Consider the following 11,315-nt stretch of genomic DNA (forward strand, 5'->3'; position numbering starts at 1 on the left):
TAGTTTAAAATAAGCTCTGTTAAGTAACAGAGGCTGACAGGTGGGTCCCCCGTGTCAGTTTTGACCAGTCAACCGGACTGTTGAATGCTGACGTCACTCCTACGTCACGCTGACATCATATTCCTTTTCTGTTTTTTTTAATAGTTTCTGAAAATGCTTTAATCTTTGAAAATGCATAGAAAATAAACCGTAACTCGGATGAAAATGTTTTCTATATGAAAGTTGCTCAGAAAAATCCAACGAATCTGAAAATGCGGTCCGTTCAGCTGTCACATGCCTCTAGCATGCTGAACTTGGAACTTTTCCCTCCGGTCATCTGTGTGACACGGGTCCGGAACCGGGAATACATTCCCGGTTGAATTCCCCCTTCACCTATATCGTGTAGCCATGCGTTAGGACACACCCAGCACAACATATTGCCATGTTACGCTTTGTGATGCTATGTCTGCTTTATATTTACTGTTTCTTCCCCCTCTTCTCTCCGGTAGACCCTCGAGACCGATGCTGCCCCTGTGATCGACTACGTCGACGACGACCCCTCCTTGCCAGAGCAACCAGGCAAGCCCCCCCTTTGATCATCCCGATATCGCCCATTCCATTCTCTCATGCTTGCATTAGATTTTGCTATTGTTATTGTTTGCTCCTATTCTGATGCATAGCCTCCTTTTGTAACCTGCTTATTGTTACCTTACCGGCTTATCCTAAACTGCTTAGTATAGGTTGGTTAGTGATCCATCAGTGACCCCAACCTTGTCCTTGTTGCCCCTGCTTCATCATTGAAGACCCGATCAACGGGATCGAAGACCAGGCCCCGGCACCGCACATCACATTCCCCTTAGTTGCTCGACACTACTGGGATACTATCGAGTGCCGAGGGTGAGACCTCTACAACACTTCTGATGTTAACCCTGTAGTGTAGCTATTCGGTCGTGGTCATCTAGGGTGATTTCCTATTTAACCACTTCCGATAAGACTCTGTCGTGCAACCCCTCAAGTGTGAACCTCGAGGGTGATTCCTCTACGTTCACCTTGATGATTACATTGAGTGGAACCCACCAAGGGTGATTCCTTGGGTTTTCCTCTTGATGTTTGGACACCCGGATACTTGGACTTTACAACTGTTACTTGGAAAGTGATGTGGAGACGGGTTGACCTGGAAGGTGCCCGTGAGATAATTACGAGGCGTGGCCGGGCATTCTTAGCCCTTGCCGCAAGTCCTCGAGACGGGGCAACGGGGTCACCTCTTTCGTGAGTCTCTGCTTGTTACCGCGCGTTCCTAATCCACTACGATTTGGATATTTGATCCGAGGGGCCTCTGGCCTGATAGCACTAACCATCACGTGGGCATAGTATGGGCGTTCTGCGTCGTATACATCAGCCAAAGCTTAATAGACGTCAGCGACTGAGTGGCGCGCGCCGGGTTGGACTGCGCAAGCGCCTGCCTTGTTGAAGGAGGTAGCTAGGTCTGCTCACCGGCCGCGTACGCAACGTGCAGGAGTTTTCGGGGAGATGGCCCATGACCCCTGGGGGCATAGGTTTAGTCCGGCATGCTGACCTCTCTGTTAAGTCTAGGTCGGGTTGCGGCGTATTGTTTGGCCGAGGCCGGGCATGACCCTGGAAAGTGTGTCCGGCCGGAGTTAAGCGAGCGTGGTGGGTAAGTTGGTGCACCCCTGCAGGGAAGAAAACATCTATAGATAGCCTGTCCTACGGTAACGGACACTTGGAGTTGTATCCCGATCGATACAACTAGAACTGGATACTTGTGATGAGAACTGGATGGTGATGAGGATTTGATTGTGATGATAACTGGATAGTATGGCTCTGGGATTGCTTTCTCGCAGGGAGTCGAGAAAGGATCTCTGGCCGAGGTTGATAACACTACTACCGCTTTACTTTATGCTACTCTACTCCCTCTTGTTTGCTGCAAGATGGTGGTTTCCAGAAGATGCTAGTCTTCGATAGGACTAGGCCTTCTCTCTATTCTGGTATTTCTGCAGCCCAGTCCACATATACAACCTTCCTTTGATAATGTTGCATATGTAGTGTAGATCCTTGCTTGTGAGTACTTTGGATGAGTACTCACGGTTGCTTTGCTCCCCCTTTTCCCCCTTCTTTCTTCTTTCTGGTTGTTGCAACCAGATGGTGGAGTCCAGGAGCCAGATGCCACCTTTGACGACTGCTGCTACCCCGAGGGTGCCTACTACCACGTGACGGACGCCGACGACCAAGAGTAGTTAGGAGGCTCCTAGGCAGGAGGCCTTGCCTTTTTGATCGTAGATGCTTTTGTGCTAGCCTTCTTAAGGCAAACTTGTTTAACTCATGTCTGTACTCAGATATTGTTGCTTCCGCTGACTCGTTTGTATTCAAGCTGATGTATTCGAGCCCTCGAGGCCCCTGGCTTGTAATATAAAGCTTGTATTATTTTAATTTGTGTCTAGAGTTGTGTTGTGATATCTTCCCGTGAGTCCTTGATCTTGATCGTACACATTTGCGTGTATGATTAGTGTACGATTGAATCGAGGGCGTCACAATTTTCATTAACACAGGTGTGGGTAACACAACTGCACCGCTAATCGCGGTGAATGGGGAACAAGCGGGTTCCACCAGGCAAGTGGGGAGGCATAAAAAGCTTTTACCGCCTCTATAAAGAGATAGGGTCTCTTTCTCTTTACCCACGCCTTTCCCTTCTGCTAGTCCATTCCCCTTTGCTCGAGCCCTAGTGCCCAAGCACTCTTCTTCTCCACCGAAGAGAGATACTGAAGATGTCCGGATCCGGAGCAGGAGGCAAATGGATGGCTTCCATCGTCCGGGAGAGGGATATCAAAAAGCTCCGAGAGGCCGGGTACTTGGACAAGAAAATCGGCCATCGTCTTCCACCGGCGGGACAGACCGTCCCCACTCCGGAGCCCCACGAGAGGGTCGTGTTCCTTCCTCATTTTGTCCGCGGGCTCGGGTTTCCCCTTCACCCCTTCGTTCGCAGCAACATGTATTATTATGGTATTGACTTTCATGATCTGTCCCCCAATTCTTTTCTTAACATCTCGACATTCATCGTCGTGTGTGAGACCTTCCTCCGTATTTCGCCCCACTTCGGTTTATGGTTGAAGATCTTCAACGTGAAGCCCAAGGTGGTGAATGGCGAGCACGCCGAGTGCTCCGACGCCATGGTGAGCAAGATGCCCAAGGTCACATGGCCAATGGGCGCCTTCAATGATTCCGTCAAGGAGTGGCAGCAGCAGTGGTTCTATATCACCGAACCGCGTGGTAAGAAGTGGGCCGCCACTCCTGAATTCAGATCTGGAGCCCCACTGCGGCGCATGTCCTGGCTCGAGAAGGGCCTGAACTGGTCCTCGTCCGACGGGCTGTCAGTGCTCCAAACGCGTGTCCAGAGCATGGTCGACAAGGATGTCAAACTTGTCAACATAGCCCAGGTGATGTTAGTCCGCCTGGTTCTCCCTTGCCAGCGTCGAGCCTGCACTTTATGGGAATATGACCCAACTGAGCACCAGACCCTACGGGAGCTCTATGGCTCCTCCCACAAGGACATCTGGAAGGTGCTCTTCAAGTCTGGCAAACCGTGGTCGGGCTCTGCCGAGGACCGCGAGTATCAACTATCCCGCTCTGCAAGTCCGGTAAGTCTTTGTTGTGCTCTGTCCATCCGTGTTTTAGCCGGCATGTCCCGAGGGAGACGCATTTATCATGCTTTCTATGATAATCGAATGGACGAAAAAGTTGGAGCGGATACACTGTCCGGCCCCACTGCCGGAGGAACCGGCCGGACCTCTTCTCACAAAGATGCTGGTCCCAGCGCCTTACGAGGCGCCGAAGAAAGAGGCCTCCAAGAAGGCCAAGAAGACCCGGAGTGTCCTCCGTCGTCGTGATGCCTCAGACAAAAAATCCGAAGACTCCAGCGACCATCCCTCCTCCGAAGATGAAGAGGAGGAGAAAGAAGATGAGCCCCCGGTAGGGGGAGGGAAGAAAAGGATGGCTTCCTCATCCCTGGAGGCCGAATCGCCAAAGAGGGGGAAAAGTTCCCTCCCCGAGGCATCCACCACGGCTGCCAATAGCAGCCCGGAGTGGGATCCCAGGGCCCAGCCCCTGGTAAAGCCGTGAGTATACGAAACCCGTACACACCTACATGCCCGGGGTCATTAGGATGTAGCACTTTTACTATCTCCATACTTTGTGCAGCCCGGCGAGGTCCCACGCCGGACAGTCCTCATCGGAGGATTCACTGAGCTCAGATGCCCTAGAGAGCGAGACGCCTCCAGAGGCCCCTTCCCCGAAGCCTAGGCGCGACACCGAGGTGTCGTCTCAGCGGGACCGGGACCAGGGAGGGCATATATCTGGGGCCGGATATACGGGAGCAGCGGCTCCCATGCGTGTCAACGGCGGGGGCGATCTTAGGTTTGGACCGCAGTCGGACACGGTCCCGGAGACTTTTAAAGCTCCAGGATCGGGCGAGCAGCCGCGTTTGATAGGGGGAGGCTTGCCCACTCCGCCAGCAACCTCTGTCCAAGCAGAGTTGCCGGGCGGCCTATCGACCGCGCTAAGGAGCTCGTACATCATCGGTGAGCATCGCACCCTCATGGGTGCGGTGATTGAAAAGATTTAGTCCGCCAAGAGCGGACTGAATGAGTCCTGCCTTAGCCTTATAAAGGGCTTTGAGTATGTTTTTAGAGACTTTTTGGAGATTGTCACAGTATGAGTAGTAGCCCCTGATGCACTGTCCGGGGAAAGAGAGAGAAAGCCGGACAGGGGATCAAATCTTCCGCTTTGCAGGAGACTCAGCTAATGACGTGTATCCCTTTGTTTGAAAACAGGCGTCTGCAGAGACGACCACCGCTCATAATGCGGAGGTGTCCGGACTAAAGCAAAGTCTGGAACGGGCCGAAGGGGAACTTGGCCGCGTGAAGAAGCAGTTGGAGGACAAGCAAAGTATGTCGAAACCTTGTCCTGAATTCGGCATGAATGAGTAGTTGTGCCTGATGAAAATATTTGTATTGTGTGCTCTAGGAGTGAGTGCCGAAATCGAGGCACTGAAGAAGGTTGTGGCCGAAGCCAACGAGAAGGCTGCCACCGAGCAGGCTCTTCGTGAGAAGCACGAGGCCAGGGTTATTGAAGCTGAGCAAGAGCTCCAGGAGGCCGTGAAGAAAAATGATACCTTGGAGCAGAGTCTGGCAGGGAAAGAGTCCGAACTCGCCCAAGCTCTCCAAGCCGCAGATGATGCTCGGGAAGAAGCCCGAGGTGCTCTGAAGGACATTCAGGAGGCACCGAAGGTTGCGGCTGGTAAGGCCTTTTGTACTCAAGGTCATTTTTATGTAGTAATGGGAGGAACTCTAAGCGACAAGCTGAATTCTTATTTCTCTAGGGGCATTTGCGGACCTTCCACGCAGCATATCAGATGCTGCCCAATTCTACCGGACTGAGGAGAAGAAGTCTGCAGAGAAGCATTTTTGGTCGCAGTATTTGGCGCTGAATTATCTGGTGCCTTTTATCGATCAGCTGAAGCAGCTGGTCGAACTGCACCAGGCGGCCGAACTAGCCATGAAGGACTTGGTTGTCCGGCTGTGGCCCGCGGAGCCAATTCCAAGCAGCTATTTCGGACTCGTGAAGCGGATTGGTAGTGCTTGTCCTTGGCTCGATGTCATTAAGCGGTCGGTTTGCATAGAGGGTGCACGCATGGCGTTTGCCTGTGCGAAGGTGCACTGGGGGAAGCTTGATGCTGAGAAGCTGATGACGGAGGGACCACCGGAGGGTAAGGAGCATTGCAAGCCCGAGTTATACTACAAAGGTGTCCTGAAAGGAGCCCGCCTTGTGGCGGATCAGTGTACCAAAGACACTATTTTTCCCTGAAGGCAGTTATATCGTCCTTTGTAACGCGGGATAATGGCACTTTTATTATTTATTGCCTGTTATATGAACATTTTTCTTCCTATGCGGCCATTTTAGTATATATAAATCCTGAGAGTTGGCCAGTCGTCGGCTTCTGCCCCCACGTAAAAAATAGGAGGGTGTTTGGGACATACCTGAACACTCTTTATCCCATTTTTGGGTCCTTGAAGGAGGTGTTCATCACCGTGAACTAGGCAATCAGACAATAGGACTTTATCACTCTCACTTAGCCATAGGAATTTTGAGTATGGTGGGCGCAGCCCCTGGTGTTCGGAAGACCGTACTAGGGGCTCTATCGGCGCCTGATCGGAAGATCGACCAGTCGCACTTTGCATTTATAATGGCATTATGCGGAATAAATCTTTAAAGATTTTACAACCTCTCGAACAGCTGACCAGCTCTTGCTGTATCATGATAGTCAGTTTTCGGCTTTCTCTACTGAAGTGCTCGTCTGGAAGAATCGGGACACAATCGCAGTAGTTCTCCCAGCGCTACCTTAGCCGATAGAGCGGAACGTAAGGTACCAAAACATGGGAGCCGGGCAAACCCAACTAATGACCCAAGACATGATTCGAAGCTGATGCATATAGTGCTATAAGTTCGGGGTGCCGAGCGACCGAAAAGGTGGGCGGACTTTGTTGCCATATTATGAGTATTATGAAGCCCCTGGCATAGTGGGGCGTAACACGATGTATGGGTGCCATTTATGACAAAAAGGGCGTCAATGAGGAATGATGACCGGTAAGTGTTATTTAAGTCTACGCATTGTAGTAGAGTGACATGTCTATGCATATGAATACGGTTTATGTTGGGGAACGTAGTGATTTTAAAAAATTTCCTACGCACACACAAGATCATGGTGATGCATAGCAACGAGAGGGGAGAGTGTTGTCCACGTACCCTCGTAGACCGAAAGCAGAAGCGTTAGAACAACGCGGTTGATGTAGTCGTACGTCTTCACGGCCCGACCGATCAAGCACCGAAAGTACGACACCTCCGAGTTCTAGCACACGTTCAGCTCGATGACGATCCCCGGACTCCGATCCAGCAGAATGTCAGGGAAGAGTTCCGTCAGCACGATGACGTAGTGACGATCTTGATGTTCTACTGTCGCAGGGCTTCGCCTAAGCACCGCTACAATATTATCGAGGACTATGGTGGAGGGGGGCATCGCACACGGCTAAGAGATCAAGAGATCAATTGTTGTGTCTATGGGGTGCCCCCCTCCTCCGTATATAAAGGGGGGGAGGAGGAGAGGGCCGGCCTAGGGGAGGAGGTGCGCCCAAGGGGGGCAATCCTACTCCAAGTAGGATTCACCCCTCTTTCCTAGTCCAAGTAGGAGAGGGGAAGGAAGGGAAGGATAAGGAGAAGGAAGGAGAGGGAGGAAAAGGAGGAAAGGGGGGCCGGCCCCCTAGTCCAATTCGGTTTGGGCTAGGGGGGCCGCGCACCCTGCCTCCTCTCTTCCACCACTTGGCTCATGAGGCCCATTGTTTCTTCCTCGTATTCCTGTAACTCCCCGGTACCCCCGAAAATACCCGAATCACTAGGAACCTTTCCGATGTCAGAATATAGTCGTACAATATATCGATCTTTACATCTCGACCATTTCGAGACTCCTCATCATGTCCCCGATCTCATCCGGGACTCCGAACTCCTTCGGTACATCAAAACTCATAAACTCATAATATAATTGTCATCGAAACATTAAGCGTGCGAACCCTACGGGTTTGAGAACTATGTAGACATGACCGACACACGTTTCCGGTCAATAACCAATAGCATAACCTGGATGCTCATATTGGCTCCTACATATTCTACGAAGATCTTTATCGGTCAAACCGCATAACAACATACGTTGTTCCCTTTGTCATCGGTATGTTACTTGCCCGAGATTCGATCATCGATATCTCAATACCTAGCTCAATCTTGTTATCGGCAAGTCTCTTTACTCATTCCGTAATGCATCATTCCGTAACTAACTCATTAGCTACATTGCTTTCAAGGCTTATAGTGATGTGCATTACCGAGAGGGCCCAGAGATACCTCTCCGACAATCGGAGTGACAAAACCTAATCTCGAAATACACCAACTCAACATGTACCTTTGGAGACACCTGTAGAGCTCCTTTATAATCACCCAGTTACGTTGTGACGTTTGGTAGCACACAAAGTATTCCTCCGGTAAACAGGAGTTGCATAATCTCATAGTTATCGAAACTTGTATAAGTCATGAAGAAAGCAATAGCAACATACTAAATGATCAAGTGCTATTCTAACAGAATGGGTCAAGCAATAGCAACATCATTATCCTAATGATGTGATCCCATTAATCAAATGACAACTCATGTCTATGGTTAGGAAACTTAACCATCTTTGATTAACGAGCTAGTCAAGTAGAGGCATACTAGTGACACTATGTTTGTCTATGTATTCACACATGTATTATGTTTCCGGTTAATACAATTCTAGCATGAATAATAAACATTTATCATGAAATAAGGAAATAAATAATAACTTTATTATTGCCTCTAGGGCATATTTCCTTCAGTCTCCCACTTGCACTAGAGTCAATAATCTAGTTCACATCGCCATGTGATTTAACACCAATATTCATATCTGTATATGATTAGCACCCATAGTTCACATCGTCATGTGACCAACACCCAAGGGGTTTACTAGAGTCAATAGTCTAGTTCACATCGCTATGTTATTAACACCCAAAGAGTACTAAGGTGTGACCATGTTTTGCTCGTGAGAGAATTTAGTCAATAGGTCTATCACATTCAGAGCCGTATGTGTATTGCAAAAATATTCTATGTCTACAATGCTCTGTACGGAGCTACTCTAGCTAATTGCTCCCACTTTCAATATGTATCCAGATTGAGACTTAGAGTCATCTGGATCGGTGTAAAAGCTTGCACCGATGTAACTCTTTACAATGGGCTCTTTTATCACCTCCATAATCGAGAAATATTTCCTTAGTCCTCACTAAGGATATTCTTGACCACTATCCGGTGATCTACTCCTAGATCAAAATTGTATTCCCTTACCAAACTCAGATCAAGGTATACAATAGGTCTGGTACATAGCATACTTTATAGAACCTATGACTGAGGCATAGGGAATGACTTTTCATTCTTTTCTATTTTCTGCCATGGTCGGTTTTTGAGTCTTACTCAACTTCATACCTTGCAAGAAGGCAAAAACTCTTTCTTTGACTGTTCCATTTTGAATTACTTCAAAATCTTATCAAGGTATATACTCATTGAAAAAACTTATCAAGCATCTTGATCTATCTTATAGATCTTGATGCTCAATGTGTAAGCAGCTTTACCGAGGTCTTTCTTAAAAAAACTCTTATTCAAGTATCCTTTTATGCTATCTAGAATTTCTATATCATTTCCAATCAACAATATGTCATCCACATATAGTTTAAGAAATGGCCAGAGCTCCCACTCACTTTCTTGTAAATACAGGCTTCTCAAAAAATCTGTATAAAACCATATGCTTTGATCAGCTCATCAAAGCGTATATTCCAACTCTGAGATGCTTGCACCAGTCCATAGATGGATCGCTGGAGCTTGCACATTTTGTTAGCTCCTTTAGGATTGACAAAACCTTCTGGTTGCATCATATACAACTCTTCTTTAATAAATCCATTAAAGAATGTAGTTTTGACATCCATTTGCCAGATTTCATAAAATGTGGTAATTGCTAACATGATTCGGACAGACTTTTAAGCATCGATACGAGTGAGAAAATCACATTGTATTCAACACCTTGAACTTTGTCAAAAACCTTTTTCAACAAGTCTAGCTTCGTAGATAGTAACACTACTATTAGCGTCCGTCTTCCTCTTGAAGATCCATTTATTCTTAATGACTCACTGATCATCGAGCAAGTCAATCAAAGTCCATACTTTGTTCTTATACATGGATCCCATCTCAGATTTCATGGCCTCAAGCCATTTCGCGGAATCTGGGCTCATCATCGCTTCCTCATAGTTCGTAGGTTTATCATGGTCTAGTAACATGACTTCCAGAATAGGATTACCGTACCACTCTGGTGCAGACCGTACTCTGGAAGACCTACGAGGTTTTGTAGTAACTTGATTTGAAGTTTCATGATCATCATCATTAGCTTCCTCACTAATTGGTGTAGCAATCACTGGAACTGATTTCTGTGATGAACTACTTTCCAATTCAGGAGAAGGTATGATTACCTTATCAAGCTCTACTTTCCTCCCACTCACTTCTTTCGAGAGAAACTCCTTCTCTAGAAAGGATCCATTTTAGCAACGAATATCTTGCCTTCGGATCTGTGATAGAAGGTGTACCCAACAGTTTCCTTTGGGTATTCTATGAAGACGCACTTCTCCGATTTGGGTTCGAGCTTATCAGGTTGAAACTTTTTCACATAAGCATTGCAACCCCAAACTTTAAGAAACGGCAGCTTAGGTTTATTGCTAAACCATAGTTCATACAGTGTCGTCTCAACGGATTTAGATGGTGCCCTATTTTAACGCAAATGCAGCTATCTCCAATGCATAACCCCAAAACTATATTGGTAAATCGGTAAGAGACATCATTGATCGCACCATATCAAATAAAGTGCAGTTATGACGTTCGGACACACCGTTACGTTGTGGTGTTCCAGGTGGCATGAGTTTGTGAAATTATTCCACATTATTTTAACTGAAGGCCAAACTCGTAACTCGAATATTCATCTCCATGATCAGATCGTAGAAACTTTATTTTCTTGTTATGATGATTTTCCACTTCACTCTGAAATTCTTTGAACCTTTCAACTATTTCAGGCTTATGTTTCATCAAGTAGATATACCCATATCTGCTCAAATCATCTGTGAAGGTCAGAAAATAACGATACCCGCCACGAGCCTTAATACTCATTGGTTTGCATACATCAGTATATATTATTTCCAACAAGTCAGTAGCTTGTTACATTGTTCCGGAGAACAGAGTTTTAGTCATCTTGCCCAAAAGGCATGGTTCGCAAGTATCAAATGATTCATAACCAAGTGATTCCGAAAATCCATCTTTATGGAGTTTCTTCATGCGCTTTACACCGATATGACCCAAACGGCAGTGCCACAAATACGTTGCACTATCATTATTACCTTTGCATCTTTTGGCATCAATATTATGAATATGTGTATCACTACGATTGAGATCCAACAAACTATTTTCATTGGGTGTATGACCATTTGAAGGTTTTATTCATGTAAACAGAACAACAATTATTCTCTGACTTTAAATGAATAAATGTGATGCCAAAAACATGATCAAATCATATTCATGCTCAACGCAAACGCCAAATAACATTTATTTAGGTTTAACACTAATCCCGAAAGTATAGGGAGTGTGCGATGATTATCATATCAATCTTGTAACTACTTCCAAC

Source organism: Triticum dicoccoides, chromosome 6B (assembly GCF_002162155.2).
Source record: "Triticum dicoccoides isolate Atlit2015 ecotype Zavitan chromosome 6B, WEW_v2.0, whole genome shotgun sequence".
Lineage (NCBI taxonomy): Eukaryota > Viridiplantae > Streptophyta > Magnoliopsida > Poales > Poaceae > Triticum > Triticum dicoccoides.